At 40.2% G+C, this 10,287-nt stretch overlaps 1 pseudogene; it reads left to right on the plus strand.

The window, feature by feature from the left end:
• Window positions 1–8,503: 8,503 nt before the first annotated feature.
• On the plus strand, window positions 8,504–9,083 carry LOC118654610 (annotated as a pseudogene).
• Window positions 9,084–10,287: the final 1,204 nt, after the last annotated feature.

Consider the following 10,287-nt stretch of genomic DNA (forward strand, 5'->3'; position numbering starts at 1 on the left):
CATTAAATACTTGCTGAAATAAACTAAGCAGTGGAATTCTGAGGGCCACAATTTTAAAAATCCTTGGTCTCACCGGACTCTGGGTGGACAAAGCAGTTGCAGATTACTTCCTGAGTGCTTATCTGTCACAGTTTTGGATATCTGACTTATCTTTCCCGTGGAAAAGGCTATAAGTTAGAAATTTTCTTATTTCTGGCTCACTTGTAAGCCAACTGAGATAACATCGGAGTAGGCAGAGTTCCCTTAAGCTCCTGCTTTCACGGGAATGTAAACCTTAGGGAAAATTATATCCTCTGTGTGTCTCTAAACTAATTAGATACCTTGATGGCTAGTTATATATCTGTGGCTATTTTTAGGCCATGAGTGATGTCATAGTTTTGACCCAAGTGTGGGCTGCTTAGCTTTATTGAATTATTTGGCTGCGGGCTGCACCCATCACCCCAGTCCTGGCCTTACAAATGCATGCCCCTGGTCACAAGAGGCTCCTAGGTCTGCACATGTCAATGAATCAGTGAAAAGACTGTTCTCACTTCTGGATATGCAATTCAAAGCATTTAACCTACTGATCTTGGGTCAATAGTGTCACCTTGGTACCTGAAAGACAATACATTATTACAATTGCTTTTGAGGAAGTGAAAAGGAACATTTTGGAAAAATATTACGTCTACTTCTGGCCCCCCAATAAAAATAATTATGTTCATGGAGGCACTCTCCTCCCATACACATGCTCCATGATTTTTAAGAGCCTAAAATGTGTCCAAGTAACTCCCTTTTCACTCTGATGTCTGAAGAAATTAAAACCTGTGCTATTTAGCTTTAGTTTTCCATGCAGTGGTATCACAGGGCTTAATGTATATTTTAGGTACTGAAATACTGTCATCAGATTCCTAATGTTAACTTTCCTTGTGGAGCAGTGCAGTAACAATAATTCTGACCAGCAGTTCATTCTTATTCCATATTAAATCAAAATACATATATTATTGAACTGAAGTAACTGGAGATTTCTTTGTTGAGAAATGAATAAATGAATGAATGAATGTTAGGTACCCAGACAGTTACCAAAGGTATTTTACAATGTGGAATGCCTATAAAAATAAACACTGTAAATCAAAGAATAAATGGCACAGAAGCTAGGGATATAAAATAAGGATTTGCTGCTCTTGGGGTAGGGGGAGTAAGTGCTGTAATACATGCAGGCCATCATAATTTTTGTATTTTAGGGAACATGGGATACTTGATTTGGGTTTGTTTTACTGTGGTCTAGATCATGCCTGCAGTATTTATAGCTCTTAATTTGATTGTCCCTTAGACATTGGTATCTCATTTATAATTGTTAGAGAATGGGAGATAAGATGAAGGATGACATATGCCTTTAGAATTAATCTGCCTCTCTTATCATGGGCCTCAACCTTCGCAGAAGGATGTTGAGGGACCCATAAATCAGAAAGGTAGCCTGGATGTATCCTGATTTGATATGCTGGCATAGACCTGTCTCTGTGGTAATATGTTCTTTAATGCTCTGTTGAACCTGTTCTCTTTAGTGAAATGAAAATACATGTGTTTGACATACTTGGTCTAGTTGGATGTTTGATAAAATGAGATTTCCCTTACTCTTTTTCCTCTTCATTTTCCATAGAAACTGCCAGTGCCCATTACTTAAATTAAGTTGCGAGTGCTTGCAGATAGTTTGAAAAATGATCACTTAGGAAATACTGTTCTCTACTAACTTTGCATGTATCCAAATAAGTGATCTAGCTGAATGTAGTGCATTGGAAATGGACTAAAAATTAATTAATTTGACATCAAAACTTTTTAATAACGGAATTCAGCTGCTGGACTTCTGCCTAGATGAGACTGATTTCAAAAGCCCTTTTTGCCATCTGCAGAGAAGGCAAATGTGCCCTGTTGTAGGAAGACAGCATGAACTTGTCAGTTTCAATATCTGCTTGACAAAGACACACATAGGTATTAAAACATGCATTTCTCCTGGGAATACAGCTTAAAATAGGCACTTCAATGATGCTAATCTTAGACTCAATTTGAAGGGTTTTTGTTGTTGTTTGTTTTTGTTTTTAAGAAGTCTTAGAAGAAAGGAAGACTCATCCTCTTCCTTCACTATACACTAAATATGTAGTGTATGGTAAAAGGAAAGCTAATGTGATTACTCTCTGTCTCACAGCCTTCCTTAGGAGCATTGTCATTGGATACCTCCCAAGTCTATCTGGTTGCTGGTTTGGGTAGGATCTACCACAGAAATCATGGGAACTCATTTCCCAAGCACATATGTATGCATAACCTGGAGAATATTGAAAAATAGTGTGACCTTTTATTTCCCTCTTCACTTCCTAATTAGCTAATATCATATCAAAGAATTAGGGGTGCCTGTGGATGAACAGATAAGACAAATTCCAAAATTCATAAAGGTTGCAGCCTATTTTGATGTTTTTGCATTATTTAATTACTCATTTATTTTTTGTGACTAACACTTTTTTGTAGAGGAAAAAAGCTCTGCTTGTCAACTCATTTTTTTCATTTATAATAGTGACTAGAGGCCCGGTGCATGAAAATTCATGCACACGAGGGGTACCTCAGCTCAGCCTGAACCCTCTCACAGTCTGGGACCCTTGGGGGATGCCCACCTGCTGGCTTAGGCCTGCTCCCCGAGAACAGATGATCTAAAAAAAATAATCATATCCTTGTGCAAGGATTTTTTAAAAAGGTAATGGTCACATGAAAATTCACTGTCGGCGGAGCTGAGGGGACTGGGGAACTCCGGCAGTGGGTGGGACTGGCTGCGCCATGCACCTGCCACCCGCCCTGGCGGGGCTGAGGGGACTGGGCCCTGCCATCTTGTGGCTGTGGGCACCACCATCTTGTGAGGGTGTAACAGTCAATTAGTATATTACCTCTTTATTATGTAGGATTTGGTGGATAGGCTCTAGTTGGATTTTTTTCTTGAATTAATGGAATCTGTATCGCTTACATAGGAATTTGTAAGAATCATAAAGTTAATCATGCTTCTGTATGAATCATGCAAATGTAGAATTTAGATATTATTGTTGTACAGTTAGATATGAATGCACATCAAAATCTACTTAGTAGGTGTACCGATTAATAATGCAGATTTTGTAATCAAAGAAAACACGATAATTTCAAGAGAAACACCAAAAGTGCTTTATTCAAAGTAATGTCCATTGCTAGCTACACATTCCCCCATCTTTCAGGTAATTTGTGGATACCATCCCAATAGAACTTTTCTTTTTTTGAGGCAAACCATTCAGAGACCCAATTTTCTACTTCTTCTTACGTTTTGAAGTGCTTCTCAGAAAATGTGTGTGCCATCGATCTGAACAAGGGGTAATCTGAAGGAGCAAGGTCTGGTGAATACGGCGGGTGGGTTAATACTTCCCAGGCAAGATCCTTTAACGTGTCTTTAACTGGTTTTGAAGTGTGTGATGGTGCATTATCATGAAGCAAAATTACTTTGCCATGTCTTCTGGCACATTCTGGTCATTTTATGATCAAAGCGTGATTCAAATTGATTATTTGTTGTCAGTAGTGATCAGTATTAATGGTTTCACCTGGTTTTAGAAGCTCATAATACACCACACTTTCCTGATCCCACCAAATGCAGAGCATTGTCTTCTTTCTGAAGCGATTGGGCCTTGCAGTTGATGTTGATGGTTGACCTGGATCAACCCATGATTTTGTGACTTTTGGATTCTCAAAATAAATCTACTTTTCATCACCAGTCACAATTTGATGCAAAAAAGACTTTCTTTCGTGCCTTTGAAGCAACATTTTACTGATGAGTTTTCGGTTTTCCATTTATCTTTTGTTCAGTTGATGTGACATACATTTTACTTCTGTTAAAGTCTTTCCCATTGTTTTTAAACTATTGGAAATTGTTTGCTGAGCAACATTTAATCCTTATGCAAGTTGTTTTTGAGTTTGACATGCATCTTCATCCAATAATGCTTGTAATTATTGGTCTTCAAACTTTTTCGGTTGACCTGGACGTTCTTTATCTTTCACATTGAAATCATCACTTTTAAAGCATTTAAACCAGCGTTCACAAGTATCTTGAGATGGAGCATGTTCACCATAAGCTTCCTGAAGTATATGATAACTTTTTCTTCAAAATAAAGTAATGAATTCAAACTTCCTGCAAATGCTCTTTTTTTGCCACAAAATTTGACATTTTTAAGCGTAAAAATATCTGATATTAACACCTTCAACAAATTTGACATTAAGTTTTGAAGCTTGCTGTCAATACAACAAAATAGCATACATATCAAATCACATATATATCAACATATGTATAACTCCATCTATTGAAAAATCCACATTATTAACTTGTACACTATATATATATATATATATATATATATATATATATATATGAGGTAATATGCAAATTAGCCAGGCCATAACAGTCATAACTGGCTCAGGAGGAGGCTACGTGCACAGATGGGCAGAAGGGGACTGTATGCATGGTGAGGCAAGCCACGGATGGCGCAGGCCCAGAGATGGGGGCCTGTTCAACTCGCCATGGCATGGCTGGAGCAGGCCCAGAGCGGAGACAGTGGGGCCTGCCAGCCAGGGTGCGCCAGCAGTCCTGCCTCTGTGCGTGAGCTGCAGAGGAAACACCTTTTCTGACCACTCATTGGCTAAGCTCCCTGTACACCACTTGCAGTGTTCTTGGTAACTTGGGTAATAAGTATCCAAGAAGGTGATCTAGGGTTTTTCCACCTCACTCCTATAGGAAAAAATGAAAGTCTGCTGCTGGAGTGGCTAAGAAATGTCATATCCTCCCCTAGCAAGTTTGGCTCAGTGGATAGAGCCTCAGCCTGTGGACTGCAGGGTCTGGGTTCGATTCTGATCAAGGACATGTACCTAGATTGCAGGCTCCTCCCTGGCCGGGGCCCAGGTCAGGGATCATGCAGGAGACAACCAATCAAAGTGTCCCTCTCACATTGATGTTTCTCTCTGTCTTTCCCTCTCTCTTCCACACTCTCTAAAAATCAATGGAAAAATATCCTTAGGTGAAGATTAAAAAAAAAAGAAAGAAAGACATGTCATATCCTATGAAAGAGACATCTTGAAAATGGCTAAAGAAAGTTGTCATTTTTTCTTGGTGAAGGGACTAGAGTCTGTGTTGATGAAAACACCTTGGTGGCTGTGGCGGCCGGCAGTGGCAGCAGCAGCGGGGTGATGTGAGTGGCGCCTTCCCCTGATCAGCCTGGTCGCCTCCCATAGGGAGAGGGCCTAAGCTGTCAGTAGGACATCCTCTGAGGGCTCCTGGACTGTAAGGGCAGGCTGGGCTGAGGGACCCCCCCTCCCACATGAATTTCATGCACTGGGCCTCTAGTATACTACAAAGAAGTCTGTGCATATAATGCTTGAAAACGTAAAGAATCTCTGATTTCTTTTTTTCATATACTGTTTAATGTGAACTTCTTTCCAGTCATTTTTGCTGGGTTAAGGAAACATCTATTTTTAAACAGTCATAGACTGTGGATCTGCAGCCTAAGAAATAAAAGTACTGGGTATAGCCTTTATTTTTGTAGAACTTTTCTTTTTGCTCATAAACAATGTTTCACATATCTCCTCTAGAGAAATATATGCTGACCAATAATTTCCAGTTGCAATTATTTTGTGAGCATAATTACAAAGGAGAACATGCTTAAAAATTAAAATATACAATATTTGTGCCCCATGTCTAATTCTCTTCCAATTGCAATCCATACAATAAAATCAAAGCTAATCATAGAAAGAACAGTTGCAGAGTTAGAGAATTACAGAGGTTTCTACAAAAAAGCATAGGGCATATGGAACAGCTTCAGGAATGCAATCAATACCAACTGTGGTTGTATCGAGACTAGTCTAACAGAGGTGGAGAAATGGAGGCTAATGCTGCTCTATTGAAACACATGGATCAGGTACTAAGAGAAGAGAGGATTTAGACACATCTAGTACTAGAGGAATTTGAGATTAAGAAAACAAATACAAAATTAAAAGGATGTTTTCTGGACCAAAACAGAAAGGGGAAGATAAACACTGTGTCTGTTGGTGAGAAATATAATAAGGTGAATCAGTATTCAGTTATAAATTAACTTGAGGCTCTTTCTGTGTCCTTTGGGCATGATTTGCTTCTGTCTAGAAGTATTGACTGCATTAAGTGATACTTGGTCAACAATCCAAATACCAGGGGCTTATGCCCACCCAGTTGTTTTGTGCCTTTCTGTTTCCTTATTTGTGCAAATGTCAGGCTTTAGAATTTTGAACAGTTTAGTTCCCAGTACTTTTAGGGATGTGGGAAGCAATAGTCCTTACCTAGCAGTTATTTATTTATTCTTTTTAGTCTTCCAATATCCAGTTCATTTTTCACCAATGTGGACTCTTGGCTGCAATCAACTACACGGGCTTGTTGTTTTGTTTCTTTTTCTTTTCTTTTTTTTCAGTATCTGGTAATAAAGGCTTTATTTTTTTCATGACAGTTTACTATCCAAAGTAGCTGTGCTTTCTCCCAGGAGATATTGTTCTCTAATATTAGTGGATTGTCTATTCCACCCTTAATATCCATTCCTAGGCTTGTCAGAAACTGAGCTTAATGAAGAGTGTAGCACTTGTAAAAATTCAGTGTTTTCAAGTATCCAGCCAACATGTAATGAGCATCAGAGAGAAAGAGGGATAAAAGTATCAATCAGAAAGAACAGTATGCACAAAAACTTTGATTTGTTCTGAGAGCAACAGTGGGGTATCTTGTGTATCATTTACATGGGGGACATATGATGGGAAATGAAGTTGGAAATTTTTTGCAGTATGCAACAAACATTTTTGAACCCTCTTATGTGCCTGGCACTGTACTAAGATTTGTGGATATAGGATGATTAGAATACTTTAATGAACTAACAGTAGGATGGTGATAGGCTTGTAAACATAAGCTTTGTTATAATGTAAATACAGTCAGTCACCGAGGTAAACACAAGTTGTTTTGTGGGTAGAAGAAGGAGCTCCAGTAGTAGCTGGGAGGCAAGAAAGTATAATATGACTTGAGAATTGAGTGAGAAGCCACAGGAGGCCAGCACTAAAGCCCGGAGATGCTCTAGCATTTAATGGACCAGAAAGCTTTTCACAGTCTATGGAGTTTATGGCAACTTAAAGTTGAAACCTATTATTTTGTCTTTAGAATGATTTAGAAAGTACCTCCCTTTAAAGATTCAGAAAATGATTGAACTATATAGTCCACCTTATTTAATTGATTTCCCCTATAGAGTATGATATTATTTGCGTAACCTCTGTGTATCTTTGTGACCACATATGAATGAGCCAAACATGCATGGGAGCATTTGAATTAACATTTATTTAAATACTAGAGGCCTGATGCACAAAAATTTGTGCACTCGGGGGGGAGGGGAGAGTCCCTCAGCCCGGCCTGTGCCCTCTCACAGTCTGGGACCCCTTGGGGGATGACCACCTGCTGGCTTAGGCCCGCTCCCCGGGGCATTGGGCCTAAGCTGGCAGTCAGACATTCCTCTGGCAACCTGGGAGCCCTCGGGGGATGTCCACTTGCCAGCGGGGAGCAGGCCTAAACTGCAGTCAGACATCCTTAGTGTTCCTGAGGAGGCAGGAGAGGCTCCCACCACCACCACTGTACTGGCAGCCATCAGCCTGGCTGTGGCTAAGCAGAGCTCCCCTTGTGGGAGCACACTGACCACCAGGGGCAGCTCCTGCATTGAGCATCTGCCCCCTGGTGGTCAGTGTGTGTCATAGTGACCAGTCATTCCCAGTCATTCTGCTGTTAGGGTTGATTTGCATATTACCCTTTTATTATATAGGAGTGCCTGGTGAGCCTGGGTGAGGGGCTGATGGCTCTTTTCAGGCTGGCCATGGCCCCCAGCCACCCAAGCTCCCAGTGGAGGCTGGCTGGAAGCAGGTTTCTGGGATTTATTTGTCTTCTATAATTGCAACTTTGTTTTCATGAGCGGAGGCACAGCCAGCTCAGGGCAGGTGGGAAGCTTGGCTTCCTCCATCACCAGGGCAACCAAGCCTCCTGCTTGCTCCAGCTCCATGGCTGCCGGCTGCCATCTTGGTTGGGTTAATTTGCATATAGCCGCTATGATTGGCTAGTGGGCTTGGCTTGGGACATAGCGAATTATGTCAATTAGCATCTTTGTCTTTTATTAGTGTAGATATGACAGCAAAAGCAGAGGTAATAAAGGGAAATTTTGATGTATCAGACTTTATCAGAATTAAGTTATTTGCATTTCAAAAGACACCATTAAGAAAATGAAAAGAAAGTCCATAAATTGGGAGAATATTTTCACCTCATGTAACATTGAAAAGTGAACTTGCATTGACAGTATATAAGAAGCAGTTTTATCTATCTTTAGGTGGTAGCTGCTGGGCTTTGGATTCCATTTGGCAGAGGGTTAGATGATGCGGACAGTGGCCCCAATGCTCTGCGTTTGGCCACCCACAGCCATGCACAGTGGCCCAGATGCAAGCCATCAAGTGTGGGGTGGCAGGAGATGGAGCTGTAGGTAAAACTTGCCTACTGATCAGTGGTACAACCAGTGCCTTTCCTAGAGAATAAATCTGTACTGTCTTTTATAACTATTCTGCCAGTGTTATGGTAGGTGGAAAACTGGTAAATCTGTGCTTATGGACTACTGCTGGAGGAGAAGATCATGACAGACTATGTCCCCTGTCCTATTCACAGACAGATGTATACTTAATTTGCTTTTCTTTTGTGAGTCCTGTATCATTTGAAAATGTTCATGCAAGTGGTATCCCAAAGTGTGACACCATTGTCCCAGTAATCCCATCATCCTGGTGGTGACTAAGCTTGATTTTTTAGGGATAATAAAGACACCATTGAAAAACTGAAGGAAAAGAAGCTGACACCCATCACCTATTCACAGGATTTAGCCATATCTAAGGAGATCAGTGCTGTAAAATATGAGCAGTGTTCAACTATCACACAGAAATGCCTAAAGACAGTGTTTGATGAAGCTATTCGAGCCATTTGGTGCCTGCCTCCTGTCAAGAAGAGGAAGAGAAAATACCCGCTGTTGTAAATGTCTGGGCTCCCCTCCCCTGCTGCCTTGTCCCTTTGGAACCTTTGTACACTTTGCTGAAGAAACGATGGCGACTTTGCACACAATACCAAGTTTTTGTTACAGATTAGTTTTTCCATTAAACCATTTTTGAACAAATCAGTAATTTTTAGGTTGTATTTGTTTAAATTGTAAGTGTTAAAACTTTCCCATTCTATTAAAATTTAGCCCTAAGATGAAAAAAAGGAAAAACAAGTATATAAGGAATAGTTATAGTTCAATTATAAGAAAACAGCCCAATTAAAAAATGGGGGAAAGATATTATATAGAAATTTCATCAAAGATATAGAAATGGCCAATAAGTACATGAAAAGATGCATGGCATCATTAGTCACTAGGAAAATAAAAATTAAAACCACAATCATATACTTCTTCAAAGCCATTTGAGTGACTATGATGAAAATACATGATAATAATAAGTGTTAGTGAGGATTGTGGAGAAACAATCCTCATATATTAATAATGGGAATGTAAAATGGCAAGCTGTTTTAGAAAACAGTTCAGCTGTTTCTTTTTTTTTCAACAAAGCTGTTCTTTTATTTCTTTTTAAATAAAGACCAGTCTTATAATCAATTGCAGATGTTTTCAGAGGTCCCCCAGGATTTGCTTACCACATCCCAAACCACTGCTGTGACTCCCAGTTGCCTTCAGTCCTGCTGGATCTTGATGGTGTGGTTTGCGAAGGAGAGGTGGCAAGAGGTTTGTGGAATTTCTGAAACCCCATTCCCACGGTCTCCTCATAGGGCCCAGGGCCATTTCCATTGTGCCAGCTCTCTGCTTCCTTTAACCTTTTCCAGCTTCCAGAAGGCTCCTGTTTTCCCTGATTTGTGGCTCCTTATTCCATCTTCATAGCCAGCAACATTGGGCTGAATCATTCTCACACCACCATCTCTCTGGTTCTCTTTCAACTCCATCTTTCACTAAAGATTTTTGAGCTTCCAGAAAAGTCCAGTTGGCCTGAAGGCTGACTAGGGCAAGAACGGAGAGAAGCTTGTGGGAAAGAGCATGTTCTGAGGATGCTAGCCTCTGACTCAGTAGGGACCAGCTTTCTGCTTGTCCAGCTAGTTCAGCTGTTTCTTAAAAAGATAAACATATTTATAATATGACCTATGACCTCACAAATTCACCCTTACAAGATTCCCAAGATAAATGAAAATATATGTCT

This window comes from Myotis myotis, unplaced genomic scaffold (genome assembly GCF_014108235.1).
Source record: "Myotis myotis isolate mMyoMyo1 unplaced genomic scaffold, mMyoMyo1.p scaffold_m19_p_4, whole genome shotgun sequence".
Classification (NCBI taxonomy): Eukaryota; Metazoa; Chordata; class Mammalia; order Chiroptera; family Vespertilionidae; genus Myotis; species Myotis myotis.